Genomic DNA, 21,625 nt, shown 5'->3' on the forward strand with positions numbered 1-21,625 from the left:
CTCCGCTGAGATCCAAACGAGACAATTGTGTTTGCATTTGATATGTTATAATTAGACGAATCCCAAAGTTATACGTGCCACCGGGCGGAACGTCGTGAGTTACAACATGTTTTGTAATATAAAAGCTACAAAGCTGGCACAATAGTTTGAACCGAGTCATTTGTTTGGAAACAGTTGGGTAAATGGAAAACTCGGACAATACGTATCCCATCATTTCCAACGACAAACATTTTTGGGGTAGAAACTTTGTCCCAAGGTCCCCCGCAGGGTCCCAGACGGGGTCCAACTCAAAATTTTCAAATGGCAAGGGGGGTTAAGTGGCACATCATTTGAAAGCTGTTGTAAAATGAAAGAAAATGCAGCAAGTCTCGACTCTCTACAACAACCCTGTGCAAAATGGCGATGTGTCAAAGTGTAATAAAAACTTAATTGAAAAGTCCATGGTCATCACTATAAATCGGAAACGGTAAGACAAATTTGAAAACAGGAAAGGATGTGTGGCATTATTTTCAAAGTACAACGATTAAAGTGAAAACGTCTTGTCCCAGGGTCCCCACATGGTCCCAGGTGGGGTCCAACTAAAAAGTTTCAAATGGCAACAGAGGTAGGACATCGTTTGAAAGCTGTTGTTAAGTGAAAGAAGACGGAGCGCATCTCGACTTTCTACGACAACCCTGTCCCAAATTGCGGTGGGTCAAAATGTAAACAAAAGCTTAATTAAAAATCTATTGCCACCTTGAATCCAAGAGGGCCGCTTCAAACCTATGTTATTCTTAGTAGAAATCTAAATCTCTATTTTTCTCTATTATGTATTTAGAAATAATAATAGGAAGACTAAGAACAATTGAATTTCGATTCACTTCAACTATTATTTCATTCGGTAACAACACATATATATTTTGTTCTTAATGCACGTTCCTCATTCTCTGGACATTATTTACTTGAATATAACGAATATGCGATGAACACACAACTCTGATTTCCTACTCATGCTGCTGAACAAAAGTTGAATACCTTCGGGTATTTTTTTCTAATTTTCTCATACGTAGTTCATACAGAAAGAACTTGGTGCACCAGTAGGTCGGGGGCTCTATTGTAACGTATTCGTGATAGTTACATTTGTATGTCATTCGTTGGTTTGATCGCAATACTTCAAGCAATACCAAATATACAAAAAAAAAAAAATCATTTGCAAGATTGGCGAGTAGTACCAAACATGTGTAAGTCATTTCAGTAGATCGAGCTGCGTCAAACTTTGTCGGTTTGGTCACAGTATTCCAAGAAATAACATATTTATATACAAACTCATTTTTCACGCTGGCAGCCACATTGCATTACCGATTATACTCTTTGATATTTTGTGGATATCTACTATTAACCACAAACGTTCCCTTCTCCAACACCAGTGGTGTGAGCTGGATATGCGTTCGATACATAGTGCGGCATTTTGAACTCAGGATGTTGCGTTTTTGAACATTTTGCATATTTTAGTCACTTACTAATCAACATTAATGCCAAATTTGTTTTCATAGCTTCAGCAGTTTGATACGCTTATCCTTTCGATATAGGTTTGAAGCGGCCCTCTTGGATTCAAGGTGGCAATAGATTTTCAATTAAGCTTTTGTTTACATTTTGACCCACCGCAATTTGGGACAGGGTTGTCGTAGAAAGTCGAGATGCGCTCCGTCTTCTTTCACTTAACAACAGCTTTCAAACGATGTCCTACCTCTGTTGCCATTCGAAACTTTTTAGTTGGACCCCACCTGGGACCATGTGGGGACCCTGGGACAAGACGTTTTCACTTTAATCGTTGTACTTTGAAAATAATGCCACACATCCTTTCCTGTTTTCACATTTGTCTTACCGTTTCCGATTTATAGGGGTGACCATAGACTTTTCAATTAAGTTTTCGTTTACATTTTGACACATCGCCATTTTGCACAGGGTTGTTGTAGAGAGTCGAGACTTGCTGCATTTTCTTTCATTTTACAACAGCTTTCAAGTGATGTGCCACTTAACCCCCCTTGCCATTTGAAAATTTTGAGTTGGACCCCGTCTGGGACCCTGCGGGGGACCCTGGGACAAAGTTTTTACCCCAAAAATGTTTGTCGTTGAAAATGATGGGATACGTGTTGGCCGAGTTTTCCACTTACTCAACCGTTTTCGAAGAAATGACTCGGTTCAAACTATTATGCCAGGTAATTTTTTTGTAGTTCTTACGTTGTAACTCACGATATTCCGCTCGGTGGCACGTATAACTTGGGAATTAATCTAGTTGTAACATATCAAATGTAAACACAATTGTCTCGTTCGGATCTCAGCGGAGCCACTGCGTGACCCTTCCTTGTAATTCGAGATCCGGATTCTGTAAACATAACATGCATGAACCGTCCTCTCAGAAAATTAAGTCTCTGAAACAAATATGTATGTTTTCGGTGTTTTATGAAAATACTTTTGGTTTGCGTTCCAAAGCTCAAGAATTTTATACAAATGTACTCTCAAATAATTATGATGTTATTATAATCACTGAAAGTTTCTTAACTGAAAATCATTTCGATACAGAGTTCTTTGATAATAGATACAAAGTCTTCCGCCAGGATAGAAATCTCGAACTGTTTAATCAATGTAAGGGAGGGCGTGTAATAATAGCAACACACTATAATCATAATATATATCTTGTTAATTCGTATGACTTGTATTTTGAATGTGTTCTTGTCAAACTTGTAATTCACGGTTTTAAATTATTCATATGTGCAGTATACATTCCTCCTGAATCAAGTTTAGTAATATATGAACAATTCTATCAATTTATTGAGACTAATTGCCCAATAGGTAGCAACATTCTCTGCATAGGGGATTTCAATATTCCTGAGATAACAGGTTGTGCTTTTGATTTCTTATCATCAACAACAAATTGTAAAAAATTATATAACTTTATGTCCTTATATGATTTAGCGTCATTTAATAATATTCGTAACAGTAACGGCCGAACTTTAGATTTGGTATTATCAAATATTGATAAGGTTCTCGTTGAAAGAGACTGTCCTCTTGTTACTAAGGAAGACACACACCATCCTGCAATTAGTGTCTCTATCCCATTAAACGTTACAAAGAAAGAAAACAGAGAAGCTAAAGTATCTGGTTTCAACTTTAAGAAGGCTGATTTCAAAAAATTATACGTGGAACTGCACAAAATAAACTGGGGCTGTCTTTCGCAAATGAATGATATCAATAATGTGCTATCCAACTTTTACAACATGATTAATAATGTATTTAGTATGTGTATTCCCCGTAAGAAACATGTTAATGGAAATTATCCGAGCTGGTTCACTTATAGTATAATTAGAAAAATAAAATCCAAATCATATCATCATAAAAAATGGAAAAGTGGAATAACTGCAAGCCTATATCATCGTGAAAAAATTCATGAGTTACGTAAACAGATAAAGACCGACACATCAATTGCGTATAAAACATTCATTCTAGAATCTGAACTTTCTATTCATAATGATCCGGGCCAACTTCGGAGTTTTGTCAAAAGCAAAACCAAGCATATGTCATCAGCCTCCTTTACTTACAATGGGAAAGAACTAAATAAGGACAGTGAGATTGCTCAGGCCTTCGCGCATTACTTTCAATCTGTTTATAACAATGTCTCAGCAAAATATGACGTAGACAGTTTTATATCTAACAATACGGAATGCATTAGCCTGTTGGACAACTTTCAACTTGGAGAAATACAACTGCGAGAAATTGAAGTGGCTATAAAGGCACTCAAACCAAAAGCGTCATGTGGACCGGATGGTATTCCTCCGTATGTTGTCAAAGGCTGTATTGATATATTCAAGCATCCGCTCCATACTATATTCAATATGTCCATAAGAACAGGCACTTTTCCAGACTTATGGAAAGAAAGTTTAGTGTGTTCAGTGCCAAAGTCTGGAAACAAAAGCGAAATACAAAACTTCAGACCTATAGCTATATTATCTCCTTTTGCCAAAATTCTTGAGAGTATTTTATATACACGAATTCTGAATCACGTAAAGCCAATTATATCTATACATCAACATGGTTTCTTACACAATAGGTCTACTGCAACAAACCTAGCAATTGTAACAAATTTTATAGCAACGGAGTTAGACAAAGGCGGCCAGGTAGACGTTATTTATACCGATTTCAGTAAGGCATTCGATATCGTGGATCATGATGTTCTAATGGCGAAATTAACAAGCCTAAACTTTTCAAAGTCGGCAATAGAATATATTCTATCGTATTTATGTAACCGGAAACAATCAATTCTATACAAGGGGCATGCCACCGAAAAGTTTGTTACTCTGTCTGGGGTTCCTCAAGGATCTCATCTGGGTCCTCTGCTATTTCTCCTACTTATTAATGAAATTCCACTTTTTATTGAAAACTCTGAGATTCTCCTATTCGCTGATGATCTCAAATTATATTCTAGAATTAATTCAACTGAAGACTGCATACAACTACAACAAGACCTACAGCGAGTTCAAACATGGTGCGATGACAACAAATTAGTAATAAATGTATCCAAGTGTAAATCTCTGTCTTTTACGAGAAAAAGAAATCCTATCACTTTTGACTATACACTGAAAAAAACTAAATTGTCTAAACCAAGTACTGTCAAAGATTTAGGCGTTATTTTTGATCCTGAACTAAATTTCAATCAACACATAGATATGATAACAAACAGCGCATATAGAAACTTAGGTTTAATTTACAGAATAGGGCAAGATTTCTCCAGTGAGACAACGTTTACAACACTTTATTTTACATATGTTAGATCAAAATTAGAATATTGTTCTACAATATGGACCCCCAATAATAAAAAATACTCTCAAGAAATAGAAAACATCCAAACAAAATTCTTGAAAATGCTTACATACAAAAAACTAATTATTATCCCAAATATTTTTCCTACAATGATCTAGTAAACAACTTTAATTTTCAAACTCTAGAAAAAAGAAGATGGATGTTGGACTTGTTATTCTTATACAAGTTATTAAACAATAAGATTGACTGTATGGAGTTGGTCTCGAAAATATCATTACGGATTCCCACTTGCAAAATCAGAGTAGAAAATACAGGGACATTTTATTATGCAAAAGCCAGGAGCAATATATTATATAAATCCCCTATGTGGAGGCTGTGTAAATTATACAATGATATTGTAAATAAGCTTGATAAAGTGGATGTATTTAGTCTTTCAGAAAACAGGTTCAGATCATATGTGAAACAAGAAATTTTCTGTAGTAATAATTAAGAAATTTATATATGTAACGTTTGCTGTATGTACACAACACTGTAATTGGGTATTAAGCCTGTTGTGTTGTATATTAAATAAATAAAATAAATAAATAAATAAATAAATTTGATCTCAATTTGTTCGTTTGTCTGTATGTATGCAGTACGCTACAGGGCGCAATTTTCGGTCTCAAAATTAACATTACATTTTGAGGGTAGAGACACAAGACGTCGGAATTTGCTGTATAGATTTTGACTAAGATTCGACGTAAAATTTCAAAATTAGTGGTTCGGATCCCACTTTAAACAAAAAGCCCTGTCTCATATAGCCTTGCTACTGATGCAAGACTGTAATCAATCAAATTTAAAAAAAAACTAATTTTATGCGTTTCGAACAAACTTGGGTTGCAGGATAAATTTGGCTCCAATTCAGTTTTAATAACATATTTTTAGATATGGGGAGTTCAGAGCACAAGGAATCCAAGTCCATTTTCAGAAGTTTCGCTTTTGCTCAGCAAACGTAGTATCTTCGTAGCCAAAATTCCGAAATAAATGAAACAAAAACCACGTGAAAGGGTGTGGACTAGGGTTTCATATGACAACCGCTAGACAAGGGGGTTCATGGAATGGAGTAGAAGGGCTACTTTTGCTCTTCTTTATCATAAATTAAAGATATTAACATTATGTAGTGTACACTGCAGCGTGGGAATCATTAACAAGTCATGCCCCGAATGTCATAGTCAATGATGCATAATTACGTTAAGTAAATGCAGTGTGTCAAAAAGAATACACCTACGGAAAACGTCATATCTTCGCAACCACAAATCCGAAAAGAAAGAAAGAAAAGCTACGTGACACGGTGCAATCTAGAGTTTTATATGATTGCCGCTAGAGGCGCGTCTGTTTAGAAGTCATCCACTCCCTAACTCAAATTTCAGAATTTAATGGCAGTAATGCAGAATTTTGCAGATTTATTCGCAGTTCAGACGAGCAGAAAACTCTATTGCGGACCCGCGTGAGCAGGAAATACATTGGTTCCTATCATTCATGTCACACGAGCAGACTTTCCCATGCGACTCTGCTGTGGACCCACGGCGGGCAAAAATTGAGTTGCGGAGACTGCTGGCTCGCAGCAAGTCTGCACATGTGTAGCGGGTCGTCAAACCATTGCTGGTAATCAGTCAAGCCACACGAGCAGACTTTCCCGCGCCTGCAGAAATGGAAAGCGAAGAACTGGACGTAGAACTATTCATTAACGAAATACAAAAATGTCCCGAGATATGTAATTTAAAGTGTGAAAAATATCGAGACAGAAATAAAAAGCGAGAGGCATGGAACAAGATGTGTGAGAAGTAGAAAAAATAGCATTGATATGTATTATTATTACTTTTTAATGTGAGAATCTAATATTCATGTTGTGTTAGTAGTGACATAGTAACAACTTAAAACTAGAGTCAAGATATCGTTAAGTCTTAATTGTTTTGTTTTTCGTTTGTTTGGTTTTCTTTTAGTTTGTTTTGTTTTTGTTTATCAATCTCCTGTCTGTGGTTGTCCCTGACCTTCCCTTCCTTTCCCTTTTTTTCTCCCTTTTTCATTTACTTATGAAATAAAGGATACGAAAATATAAAAAAATAAACATTTCCAATTAGTGATGAGCAAATGCAAGACCAAGACCAAGACCCGGATAGTCTTGTTCTTGGTCTTGGTCTTGCACATCCAGTCTTGGTTTTGGTCTTGCACTGGAATCTTTCGTCTTGGTCTTGGTCTTGGTCTTGCACACCCAGTCTTGGTCTTGCAAGAGTCTTGCAAGTCTTGCTTTTAAGAAATCTTACTCTTTTCATAGGTAAATTTTACTCTGGATAAATTCTACAATGTGAAAATAGTAACGGAAATACAATATATGTTTCTAAATGAAATATAATTTACCTTCGTGTAAGTATGATGACAGTATACAACATAGGTGATAACATTTATTTATTTATTTATTTTTGAATGGGTTCCCACGCTTCACTACTTATAAGATAAATTACAACGTTTCGTAATCTTTTTATATATATTTTTAACAGATTCAATACTCTATTGGTTCCCAAATTGGGGAGACGCATGAAAGAAAATCAAGACGGCACAGATTACTGAAATACCATAAATTGCTAAATTATTTCTACACTTTAAAGACATCAAATATTTCTTTTATTTTCAACTAAGATTAGCTAATCTTTGTATTGAACAAGCTCACAATTAAATATTGAGATTTTATTTTACTGATTCCAATATATACTCTGTGGAACAGAAACATGGACATTACGCAAAAGCGATGAAAAAAATATTGGAGGCTTTCGACGAAAGGAGAGAATTAGCTGGGTTGAACGGAAAACGAATGAAAAGGTGTTAGAAATAATAGCAATAGGGGAGAAAAGAAGAATTTTAGACATAATTAAGAGGAGAGAAAGGAACTGGTTGAGACCTTGGCTGAGGAGGAACTGTATTATGAGGGACGTGCTAGAGAATATGATGGAAGGAAAGGGAGGGAAGGAGCAAAGGAGACTGTAGCTGAAGAAAGGTATTAAAACAGAAAATTGCTACGTCAAGACGAGGAGACTAGCTGAGGACCACCGTATATCGAAGCTTCTGAGTTGCAACAAGTGATCTGCCAATAACGGCAGAATAGCTATGATGATGATATGTTAGCAATATTGACCAGAAAAGAGAGACCAAAATTAAAATAATGATTAAAATCAAAACCTCTTAATATTTTAGTATAACTTGAGTAAAAACTGAAAACGACTTAACTGTCCATGTCTTTGTGTAAACTCAACTTATACAAATACATTTGACCTATATTAGAAATACGAAAACACAGCATCAAACTCCAAGTTATTTGAAATAACTGTATAAAATCACTCTCACTTGTGAATATGGATTATTTATTGTTGTATAATGTTATATCGCTCAATCCTCGTGTGCCATATACCTGAAAAGGCTAAAAGTTATATTGATAAACAATTATTGAACGTATAAGCACCCGTCCATGAAAGCAAACTTGCGGTCACATACACAAGTTTTTGTCAATGTCATGAAAATGTTATTTCGATATTAATTTTTTGAGCACACATTATAAACTTCTAATGGATGCTTGATTTTTGCAGCCAAGGCCATACCCATATAGTCGGCAACTATGGTGTGCGGAATTACCGATGTTTAACACTACATTTCTCTTTACTTTTAGAAAAAGAACACCACTAATATATGATGTAATGTCTAGTTTTACGTGCCACGATTATGCACCGAGGCTAGGAGAGATTGTGATGATAAGAAATGAAAGAAATGGTGGAATGAAGAAAGTAGGAGGAAACGGGAAAACCGCAAGAAAACCTACCCAGCACCAAAGGTGAACGCTGAGCCGGTACTTGTGCACAACTCTGGCGCAAGAGTCTTGGTCTAGATCTTGGAGGTATGGTCTTGGTCTTACACGTCTTGGTCTTGATCTTGCATCGGGACTCCTGGTCATGGTCTTGGTCTTGCATACAAGACTCTTGCAAAAACTGCAAGACCAAGACTCTTGCGCTCATCACTATTCCTGTACCTCGCCGGTTTTTTATGCTCAAGGCACCGGCTGAGAGTTACTCGGCTGAGCGAATATAATAATAATAATAATAATAATAATAATAATAATAATAATAATAATAATAATAATAATAATAATAATAATAATAGTAATAATAATAATAATAATAATAATAATAATAATAATAATAATAAATTCATGTATATTTACATTTGATTTTCGTTTAGCATCCCGTTTCAGCAGCGAAGCTATGAACACTTTATTGTGATATTAACAACAGTAGACAACAAATAGGTTTGGAGAACGAGCCTCTATTTTCAATGCAGTTCCTTGAGATTTCTTATATCACTCACTCCGGAATGAATGACCACTTGTAACAGAGCATTATACTTTAGGTCGAGGTCACGTATTATATGCTTTCTGTGCCATGGGCGGAGTTAGGAATTGTCTGCTGGGGGGCAGAACTGTTGTCTGTTGGGGGCACGGTAAATACAAATGAGAATTGAAAGATCTTATAAGTGGCATTTTTGTTTTTTGTCGAAAAGTTGGGAGGGCAATGCCCCCCCATGCTCCCATAACTCCGCCCATGCTCTGTGCTGAAAAGGGACGCTGAAGTCCAAAACAACCATCAACATAATAGCAGAACAGAAAAGAAAGAAAAAACATCGTTTTTCGGTTGACAATTTGTCGTGCATTGTAAACGTATTAAATTTTAAAAATATTAGGTTTAACACGAAAATTAGTTGAACATTATATATATATATATATATATATATATATATATATATATATATATATATATATATATATATATATATATATAAACAAAAACGTGCTGGATGCGTAAGAAAAATATTGGTTCTCGTATAATTGATAATGTTGTGCACATCGTTGCTACACTGCTCCACAAAACTTAAGCAACCCGAGAGAACGTGGTATAAGTGACATGTGGGGCCCATTCAACACTGGTTAGTGGCATATACATACACAGAGGCACTCAGGCAAGGTGAGCACCCACTCTATCGCATAAGCAGCACCGTTGCAAGCGCGGTGAACAACTTATGCCATGAGGTGTACACCACGCCTCAGTAGTGTCCGAGGTTCCAAGCATTGAGTTAGTGGTTCTTGTGTGGGGTACACACCTTGCAATGGCTGGTAGACGACATTTGAGTGACTTTGACCGCGGGCGAATAATTGGGAGGTTGAAATTGGGCCGATCGCAAGTGGAAGTGGAGCAGGAATTCAACGTGAACAAAAGTGTTGTGTCGATGCTGTGGAGTCGCTTCCAAAATGGAGGTGAAGTCAGTAGACGTCATGGAGGAGGCCGTCCGAAGAAGACGTCGGCCGTCGAGGACCGATTTCTCACAATTTCTGCCAAACGTAACCATCAAGCTTCATGCTCTCAACTGGCCAATGAATTGTTTCAGGCTACGGGACAACGCGTGAGTCGTGAAACTGTTCTTCGGCGGCACAATAGAGCAGGACTGCATGCAAGAAGGCCTGTGCTGTATGTGACATTGAAACTGGAGCACAAACGTGCGCGTTACACATGGTGTCAGGAACATGCTGCATTGGGGGAACACCAATGGGTGCGTGTCATGTTCTCCGATGAGTCGAGATTCAGCCTGTCGTCAGATTCTGATCGGACTTTAGTGTGGAGAGAGCCAGGAACATGCTATCATCCAAACTTCATTAATGAACGGCCGTCCTATGGCGGTGGTTCCATTATGGTGTGGGGTGAAATTATGCTGGATGAGAAAACGGACCTCCATATTGTACAACATGGCACTTTGACAGCACAACTGTACCGGGATGAAATTCTCAATACACATGTGCGCAATTTCCGCGAAACCTTTGGCCCAGACCTCCTGTTCATGGATGACAATGCCCGCCCACACCGTGCACATCTTGTGTCCGAGTATCTGAAGAGCGAAGACATTACGCGTATTGCATGGTCTGCATATTCGCCGGACTTGAATCCCACCGAGCATGTGTAGGATGCTCTTGGGCGGCGAATAGCTCAGCGCATTCCACCAGCACGCACTCTCCCTGACCTATAAACAGCTCTCCTCGAGAAGTGGCGCCATCTGCCGCAAAATTTGATCAACACTCTGATTTGCAGCATAGAGGCCAGATGTCGTGCTTGTATAGCTGTTCGTGGTGGTGGCACGCCATATTGACTGCCTATGCCCTCGCACAATCCAGCTTCACCTGTTGAGGTATCGTTGTGCTGAACTTTTTGGTCACTCTGTACATCCTAACTGTATTGTTCGTCTTCACTTGTGTTGCATAGTGCATCTGTACCGTCTTTCTGTTGATTATACTTGGTGTTGTAATGTTGTTTTATTTTCTGCTACTTCCTTCGAGTTGCTTAAGTTTTGTGGAGCAGTGTATTTTAGAGATAGCAATTGAATGTTCCTTGACATAAAGAACAACTTAAAACCTTGCGATGAACTCTACCTATGTAGCTTACAAAATAATAAGCTCATTGTTTTCTGTTTTCCTTTGCTGCACTGTCTCTCCTTGTGGTGTGCTACACATATTAGGGATTTTCTCAAATCCTTTTATAGTTATTCGTAAAATATTTCAGCCACCTTCCCTCTGATGATTGCATTTCAATGAAAGTGTAATTTGAACTTTGAACTCTCCTATCCACTTAGACTGTAAATAAATAAGTGGAAAATTTGATATTATATAAATGACCGCCCTTTGTCTTTTATCAGTGGAATATACGAAAGTCTCGAAACATGTTCCATTGTTTTATGTAAGAGTTCATATTTGGAATTCAGATCTTTAACTTAAGAGACGCACTGCATGAATAAATAAAGGGAAATGTTACAATTATAAAAATACTCCCCTTTTCCCACCTTAGAAGTGGACTATTCGAAAACACTAAATCCAATATATTTTTTTAAAAGTTTACACTCGCAATTTCACATCTCCAATTTAAGCGAATCCTCACATTGAACGCTTCCTCAATATATAAAGGGAAATTTTACTACTATAGAAATGAAATGAAATCTTTGAGTTTTACGTCCCACGATTATGTCGGATAAGCTAAAGGAAACGGTGATGATGAGAATGAATGAAATGATAGATTGAAGAAAGTGGGACGAAACGGGAGAACCCGAGCACACGGCGTTTGTCCACTACAAAGCCCACTTAACGCGAACTGGGATCGAACCAGGGACGTCACGCACCAGAGGTGAATGCACTACCACTAAGCCACCGCGACCCCACTACTATAGAAATCCCCCTTCTCCTCTTCAAGAGAAAAAAATCAAAAACGCTGGAACCTGTGCTCCATTATTTTTATTTAGGGGAGTTTATATTCCGAATTTTACATCTCTAAACGAAGTGAATTCTCACATTCGGCTCTTTTTGAATAAATAAAGGGAAATTTTACTGTTACAGAAATGCCTCTCTTACCCTCTTAGGAACGGAATATTTGGACACGCTCAAATAAGTGTCTAATTTTTAATTTAAAATTACTAACATATGCAAACAATTGTAATTACAGTAGTCACGCGGTAATTAAACCACGCTAGTGCACGCTAATAACAACTGAAAATGTCTATGAATAGGTCCTCGAATTTTTTACTTTCTGCATTTATATAAACGATATTAGTCAACTTAATTAGCTTACATTTAATGTAGCAGCTAACATTTGAATTGATGGTATCGGAAGTCTTATTATAGTACCTTCTGCTTTAATTTTATCACTTAACTTATTATTATTAAGAGTTCATCAAACGAAGTGCGGATCATGCGAAAATAATTTAAAGAACTTCACTTCCTCAATGCGTAAATCAATAAACATGGAAGACAACTGTAGCTGAAAATAGAATAAACTGTTTTCTATGTTGTACTGAAACGCCCGCCCGAGTTTGTTGCGAGCCCGCAGCAGACTTTTCTGCTTGTCTGAACTGAGACTTAGAAACCTCTTGCTGAGCAAAGTCGAACATAAAAAATTTGAAGTCCTTACACCGAATAAATACGGATTTTGACCAATTATAATCCACTACCATTGGTCGTAAGGAGCTATACGTCTATATTGCTCTCTTGTATAATTTTTGGCCCAAGGATGCCAAAGGTGGGTCTACATTCGAATTTCGGGCCTGCTTAAAATTCTGAAAATTGGGCCAAAGCAACATTCCAGTTTTAATCATTTGTATGTTCACCGTATTTATTCGGTATAAGGATCTCAAACTTGTTATTTTGAACTTTGCTTATCAAAAGATTTCTAAAACTGCCTTACTCCCTCAAAATCAGAAATTCAGAGTGGGGATGGGAGCGGTTGCCCTCCAGTCCCACTGACGCCCCTGTCTAGCGGCTGTCCTATCAAAATATCCCACACCCTTTCGCATGTTTTTAATTACATTTGTTTTAAATTCTTGACTGCGAAGATATTACGTTTTGAAATAGAATTCATTTGCTGAGCAAAACTGAACTTTATTGAAAATGGATTTGCATCCATTGTGCTCTGAACGCCCCAAATATTACCTTTCTTCAATATATTATTGCCTCAAAAAACAACCAATTACATAGGCTTGCAGAAAATATTCTAAAGTTTTCAAAACATAAAGTGTGCTTCAAACATTACTTTTCGAAAATTTATTATTTTAAAATAATTTTATTAGCATTAGTGTTCTGAAATAGTAATCAAATTTTGCAACAAAAATCCGCCTCCACGAAACGCGAGCTTATTCCCTAAAGGTGTAACTAGAAAACTTTCAGAATTGGTAACTCTGATATGACTTGGTTTTGAGGCTAAAATAACCGCACAACCATACTTCTGGTAAAATTCTAAACTTAAAAATGTAACATAACTCCCTTTGCGTTTGAAATTTCGAATACCAATCAAAGATGTCCGCCATGATGCTTGATAGCACCATCTAATGCTTCAGACCACTTTCAAGTTTCATCATTCTCCCTCAACCCGTTCTCAACACACAAGAATGGTGACGACTTTTGTTTTGCCATGTATATTGATAGATTGTGTAAAATCTCCATAGCAGTTAGATTTTAAAATCTACCTAAAAAGCTTATTAGAACCAAGAAAATACTTACGAGAGTCACTGGCAAGAGGATGTAATAAAAGGGGGGTCGTGATATGAAATAAGTTGAGAATTACTAATCTATACTGAAATATTCTACACCCAACGTAGTGTAGTCTCAACGAGAATAAAATAAATGAAAAGGTCGGTTGCAAGAGCAAAAAAAAAAAAAAAAAAAAAAGGATAAACCTCTTAATAAATACGCTATTACACGATTTTGAAATACCGTATGTTTAAAATCATGTTTTAAATTATTCAAAATGTTTAAAATATGTCTTTTTTCGAGTGTGTTTTAAAACATGTTTAAAACATTTTGAACACCTTTTTCATGTTTTAAACACACGTTTTGTTCTTTTTTTTCTTTTTTTTTAAGATTTTTTCCAACCCTCATCGGTATGTTAAAGGAAGTATAAACTCCAGTTTACATGGAATATAAACGGAAATATCATTTGGGTTTTGCATCTGTATTTGTGTTTCATTCTTACGTGAATGCAGAAGTTAATTTATTGTAAGTTTTGCTAATCTTTCAGAGATTTCATTCCAGTTTTAATATTTTACTTAATTATTAACTTCTTTTTTTTTTTTTACTATTTATACATTATAAGGGATTCTATTTCATTTTAATTCATGTGAACTTTGTGAACATTCTGATCTAGATCTGACAAAAGTAAAAAACTAATATTATTTATAATAAGAAACAGCTGCCAATCCACTGGCAAGTTCCTCTTAATTTCATAATACTTAATTACAAATACTTCAATTTGCTACTAAAGAACAAAGAACATTATATTTCAACTCTAACTAACGACTGGCAAATATTTCTTGGAAAAGTGTTAAGGAAACAAATTTATATAAAAGAAAATAAAACTAAAAATATGTATAGAAATTCCTTTTAAGTATTGAACACAGGCTTTTGACCAATCAGAGGTAAAGATTGTTTACATTTTCCAGTTTTGGCAAATCACAAACAAGCATTTGTTTACATCTTTGGAGTGTTTACCATGCTTCCTAGTAATTGCCTTTTCATTTTTCTGTAAATGATCCTTATATTTCAGTTTACATCTTAGTTACTATTCTTAGATGTTGGGAGAAAGATTCGTTATATATTTTTATCGTATTAAATTGTTATTAAAGCAATATTGTTAAAAGTTATCAACAATAATTATATTTTTCTGGTTACGCCACTATAATGAGGATTAGTATTATGCATTAGAAAGAGTATCTATTTCATTCTTCTGTGATATTCTTTTTGCAGGGAAGTCCACGAAATTCAAATTTATGCAATCACCACTTTGGAGAATAACCAATGAACCTCTGCTTTATTTTCCAGAGCTTAGTTTGCAAATATGAATTTTCAAAAGCTTTAAATTCTATTTTATTTGATAATAACGTTTATTTACATATAAGCTACGTAGGTAGTATGATCCTAGATGTAGTAGATCCATTTTTTTGTTTTTAGTTTAGAAGACACAGTCGAAGTCTTATGACGTATTCTTATACTTAAAGTTTGATTATGTTTAGTAATTTAAATATCTCAAATTACACACAATAAGCTCATACTTACAGTTTCTTCGATTCAGATATCAGTCTTTCGACAATGTAATGGTGAAGGCTTTTTTCTCGTAACTCGCACCTGATTTTATCTGCCTGATGTAATTTTTTTAAGATTACAAACAGAACATTTGTCAAATTATTTTGTCTGAATAATTATTAAATTGAATTGTCAAATTATTTTTATGTACAGTATATTGGCAAAGTGTGGAATCATGTAGTGGATTTTGCAGAACCTTGAAAGTTCAATTCTCGTGACCAAAGGCGCCGATTTGTCTGTGAATTTGTGGGGGATGGGCATTCAGATGCAGACGGCATATATATGAGGATTTTAAGACAAATTGCATTCAAATTATGCCAAATATTGTACCTAGGTATATTCACAAATACAATGAGGGGGCCCACATGAGCTTTCGGGGGGGGGGGGGGGGTTGGCCCCGTAGGATCGTCGCCCTGCTTGTGACCGTCAATCATAAGATATTTTTAACCACGCCATCGTTTTATCTTACAGTATCAAGTAAGTACCGAAGTTTCCTTCCTTTAACTAGTTTTCGGCCTAACAGGAATTCCTGATTCGCTGAACACGGCTGGTTGTCTGACCAAGTGTGCAATAATTTAGTAGCAAAGGCATTCGGCGAAACAGGAAAACACGTTAGAAACAAACAACTAACTGTCAACAACGGCTGACGATTGATCAAAATTTCATTTTATACTATATTGTATAACAGATTCCTACGTGGCTGACTTACGACCTGACAGTCAGAACGAAAGTTTGTCCTAAGTATACGACTAACTGAAACAATAATAACCTAGAACTAACTTGTCTCTCTAGATCTGTCCCTGCACTCATATGTACTTCTTATGTTAGTTTAACAGAAGTTTCGGATTCTCATTGAACTATATTGCTTTCAGGTATTGGTAGTCCGAATTAATCAAGACACGAATCATTAATTAGAAACCTAACAATTTATTTTTTAAAAAATGTTCTTGTATGTATTTAAAAGAAAGTAAGATGATTTAACTATTTTCTTCATGTTGCTTGTCCAAAAACTTTCAGAATTTAAGAAAGAATTTGGAACTTTCTACAACTCCATAATGAATTTTGTCCTTAAAAGGAATCTTCCGAACTTAAGTAAATAAATCTCTAGTAAGGAGTTTTAGGAGAAATGTTTGGTGTTTGAATGGCAATATGTTAAACATTTTTCTTTTTTCAGAATTTATAGTAAAGCGGTTGGTTATCTACCTGAAGTAAAAGGTAAAAAACTTGTTTCTAGAAAACCATAAAGACAGTTTTAGGAAACGATATATTCACTACATTTCATTCAGCAAGAGCTGTTAACATGTTGTAATATCAAGGATTATATATACTAGATGAATCCCCCAAACTTCATCTGCAAATTGTATGCATGCAAGCGACATCTCTTCGCGTCATGTAGGAAGCAGCGCAGCTAGTGACAACTACATTAATATTATCCTTATTGTCAAGCATTATGAATTAGGTAACTGACAGAGTAAAGCGTCTGGCTTTTATAAGGACTAAACATATCTGAATATTGTCGCCTAATGTTTAAGCATCCTGTAACTCTTATTTCGCATTTTTCATATTTGCGTTACTCAGAGACTGGGATGTTTTTGCTTTATAAATAGGACTGCTCCATTCTTCTCTGCTATTTGGTCTAGGAATTAATTCGTGCGGTTGGTACGCACACATTGAAGCTGTAGTACAAACACAAAATACATAAATACTTAAGAAAAATATTGTCCATCGCTAGCCACCACTTTCGCCCATCTGTCAGGCAATGTACGGATTCCGTGGCGAAAGAAGTCCTCATCCTTGGAAGCGATCCAGTCAGAGACCCATGTTTCGATATCTTCTGAAGAAGTAAACCGCTGTCCAATCAAATCGTTGTTCATGCAATCGAACAAGTAGTAGTCCGAAGGAGCAACGTCTGGTGAATACGGCGGGTGGGGTAAAACTTCCCATCCGACATTTTCTAAATAGGTTTTGACCGGTTTTGCGACATGTGGGCGAGCGTTATCATGTTGAACAATAAGTTTATCATGTCTGTTCTCCCATTCTGGTCGTGTTCTGGCCAGAGCTTGCTTCAAACGCATTAATTGTCGTCGATAACGTTCTCCATTCATAGTTTCACCTGGTTGCAGCAGCTCATAGTACACCACACCTTTCATATCCCACCATATGCACAGCATAACCTTTGCACAGTGAATATCTCGTTTTGGTTGTGATGGACCTGGTTCACCTGGTTTCACCCAGGCCTTTTTTCGTTTAGGGTTCTCGTAATGGATCCACTTCTCATCACCCGTAATAATTCGATGCAGAAACCCCTTTCTGCTCTGTCGTTGAAGCAGCAATTCGCAAATGGTTTTTCGTCTTTCAACGTCTCTGTCTTTCATTTCATGTGGAACCCAATGTGACATCTTTTGAATCATTCCCATGGCTTTCAAGCGTTTGGAGACTGTTGTTTGATCAACGCCTAATGCTGCTGCAAGTTGTTCCTGCGTTTGACACGAATCCTGCTCGAGCAATGCTGTCAATTCTTCGTCTTGAAATTTTTTGGCTGTCCAGCTCGCTCTTGGTCTGCCAAGCCGAAATCACCACTTCTAAACCGTGCAAACCACTTCTGACACGTTCGCTCAGCTAGAGCATGGTCGCCATACACTTCCACCAAAATACGATGACTTTCAGTCGCACTTTTCTGCATGTTAAAGTAATGCAGCAGGACACCCCGCAAAAACACTTTATCAGGCACAAATTGCGCCATGTTCACTTAACTACAAACTGGTGTTGTTGACGCTTTAATCCACTGCCCTATACTACGAACGATACGCGATGACAGGGGTTTGCAACACATGTGTGGATACACGGAACGGTGGGACGCTCCGTTCGTTGCGCCATCTCTTGTCCACCCGCACGAATTAATTCCTAGACCAAATACTTCGAATGCTACCAAAAACTGTCATTAGTAGATAAACGGCCCATCTCGTACATAAACCTTCACATAGTTGAGTAGAAAATAATAAATAAATAAATAAATAACTGAAATTTAAAGGCGCTTTTCTCGTTCTTAGCGAGCTCCCTCATGGCTATGTGAGTACATACATGCTTTTTGCGCGGGAGACCCTGGTTCGATTTCCGGCTGGAGCCCATCCCACGTTAAACTATAGGTATTTTTCTGGAAAAGTATACAAAGCCTTAAGGGGAAAAAATTGTTTACTTTTAGCTAGAATAACATTTCATTTTCAACAGATGACCATCCTTTGATGATAGAAGAAAAAAGAGAGGAAAGCTTCACTCAATTTCAATTCACGAATTGTAAATTTACATCTCAATGAAAAAAAAGTAGTATTCAGAAACTTAGAACAGGCTATGCAATTTCCTTAAATTAGTATTTAGCGTGATTCCTCTGCAATGATATACCATAAGATGTGAACAACAGCATAACGCGGGACTCAAAAAACTATGTAGGTTTTTACCGTGAATGAAATCTAGTATCCAGATATTCCGCATCAAAGTCAGATAAGTGAATTATATAGACAAGACAGAGAGAGCTCTGTTGTTATAGCTGTTTTTGTAAGCACTATCTGAAATAATAACGAAACAGGTTGGCTGCCGTATTGGGCCGATGGGCCCAACAGTGAACTTTCCTACTGCGCCGCGTTGGTCCGATGGAACCAACATTGTAATATTGAGTTTATGACTCTATTCCTAGCCGTTGGCTCACAACTAAAGCTAGTTATTCGTGCTTTGGGACCAACACGGCGCACGACAGTATACCGGAACTAATGGCCTGTGAAAAAAATTTTTGCTTACTAACTTTATGGGAGGAGGATTATAGTAAGCAGTGAATATTTCAGTGAGAGTTACATAATACTGCATCAATGGCGCCTTGTTCCCAACCAGCTAATTTTGGCCGGCAGTTAACGTGTTAAGTTGTAGTTTTACGTGTTTAGAAAGATTTTATATTGACTGTTATTATTATTAAGATTCTACAAAACAAGTCTCGTATTTCTTATCCAGGTGATCAATAGGGTAAAATACATCTCATGGTGTATTGATTTTGTAGACAAAACGTTAAATACGTCCCTCACACACAAATTTACCACAGCATTCTCACGTGGCACAGAAATGTCCTACTCTAAATCTCAATCATTCTTACATTTACAAATACTGAAACTTTTAGTGTTACAAGTGAAAAGTACGGCATAATTAATTAATGGAGAATAGCAATGTTCAAAATTGAAATCAGCAGCATTATAATGAAATATTATTATAGATATGAAGGGAAACGGAGGTCAAAATATGGAACGGGATTATAAAGAGACATAAAATGCAAAATTATCACTAAAATGTAAGAGAAACTTCATATTTTTCATTTTCCGTTCAGAGGTTTTTGCTCGTCTATTATTTTTAAGCCACTATTCTACTATCTTTGAGGAATTGTTAATATCCTGGCTGAAAGAGCTATGCAGTTTTGTAATTACCCGTGCTTTCTACCTTGGTTAATTAATTTCTATTAACAGTTAAAAATAATTGAACCTCAAACCACTTCAGTTATTCATGCCTCCCAAAGATTCCGTTCAAAGAATCAGTCACTGTTTGATCGCAAACTGGACTGTTTTATCATAGCTGACAAACCTAATCTACTTGTTGATCACAGATGATGGTTAAACGGACGAAAATTGAGTTGATCGCAAACTGGACTGCTGGCAAATTGGAATATACCATTTTGTATAAACTCTTTTTCTTTTCACGAATTCTGTCGAATAATTTTAACCTTAAAATATATAAAACCATATTTATGATTGTTGTGTCCTGTGGTTGCGAAAAATGATCGTTTACTCTGAGGAAGAAACGCGAACTGAAAGTATTTGAAAATAAAATCCTGAAGCGAACGTTCGGACCCAAGAAGGGAGAGAATGGGGAATGGCGAAAATTTCATAACGAGAACTGTATAATATATTTCATTTGCCTAATACTGTTAGAACTAGAGCTATTATGTCGAATAGGCTCAGGTAGGCAGGCCATGTAGCCAGAATAAAACAGAGCAAGAACGCTTTCAAAATTTTAACTTAAAACCTAATCGGAGAAAGACCATTATTAAGATCTAAACGTAGATAGGAGGACAATATTAAGATTGATCTCGCAGAAATAGGAATACAAAATAGAAACTGGATCCAGTTTTCTAAAGATGGATGTTAAAAGAGAGTTTTGTGAATGTAAGATTCAACCTCCATGACTTTGAGCCCCTTCCGTGGTTTGAATTTACCGCAGTTGGTGCTAGGTGCAGAGTCCATCATGCAACAACATAAAGCTTTTCCCACCACACTATCTCGCCTCGAAGAAAGCTGGATTATATCGGCCCCGGCAACAACAACGAAGAGTATGAAGCAGGATCTTGAGAAATATTTAACAAAAAACCTGAACAAGAGTTGCAAAGATTAGAGATAAAAAAATGTTAATCAAACTGACAATTAATAACTAGAAATAAATTCTATAAATAATTGTCAGTCGTACTTTCAAATACGTGAACTGCATATGCCGATTAAGAAATTGATTGTTTCCGTTGTATTCAACTAATAATTAGTGTTTATTTGAGGGAGTGACACGAATAAAATTCCTTCCCTAAATTTCCCCAGCATTCTGATCACGATCAACATGAGACAGTATAGAGTTTTCTTGTGAATAAGCGGTTAACGTACGCCCCTTTGGTGTGGGAGACTCGAGTTCGACTTCCGGCGCGGGCTCATGTAGTTCGGATCCCATTTTAACCTGTATATCCACGTCTCATATAGCCTCGCTACTGAAAGAGATCCTAAACTCAAAATCAAATCAAAAAGAGACAGTAGATTTTTTTCAGTACTACTTTCACCCCCCATACGATCCCTCCACCGAAGTAATCAATCTGAAATCATCACAGACAAAATGACTGACGAACATGCGCGTATTTTATTAATTTATACACTTAAATCATGCTGATGAATTATTTTTCATAACTTCGAGAATCAATATCACGTCACATAACAATAAAATAAAAGTAGCGAAGAAAGAGGAAAGCAGAAAACGACCAACTACTAGAAAAAATACTAACAAAAAAAAAAGAAAAGATGAATTGTGGTTAAAAATTAAATATATATATAAACCACGCATAAAACATATTATTTG

The 21,625-nt window shown here is 36.5% G+C and overlaps 1 protein-coding gene across 3 annotated transcripts in view; it reads right to left on the reverse strand.

Annotated features, from left to right (window-relative positions):
* Positions 1–21,625, reverse strand: part of c12.2 (von Willebrand factor A domain-containing protein c12.2) — a 1,756,568-nt gene that overhangs the window by 867,814 nt on the left and 867,129 nt on the right. The window lies entirely within an intron of this gene.

The sequence above is a fragment of the Thermobia domestica genome, chromosome 12, assembly GCF_964235325.1.
Source record: "Thermobia domestica chromosome 12, izTheDome1.hap1.1, whole genome shotgun sequence".
In the NCBI taxonomy this organism is placed as follows: domain Eukaryota; kingdom Metazoa; phylum Arthropoda; class Insecta; order Zygentoma; family Lepismatidae; genus Thermobia; species Thermobia domestica.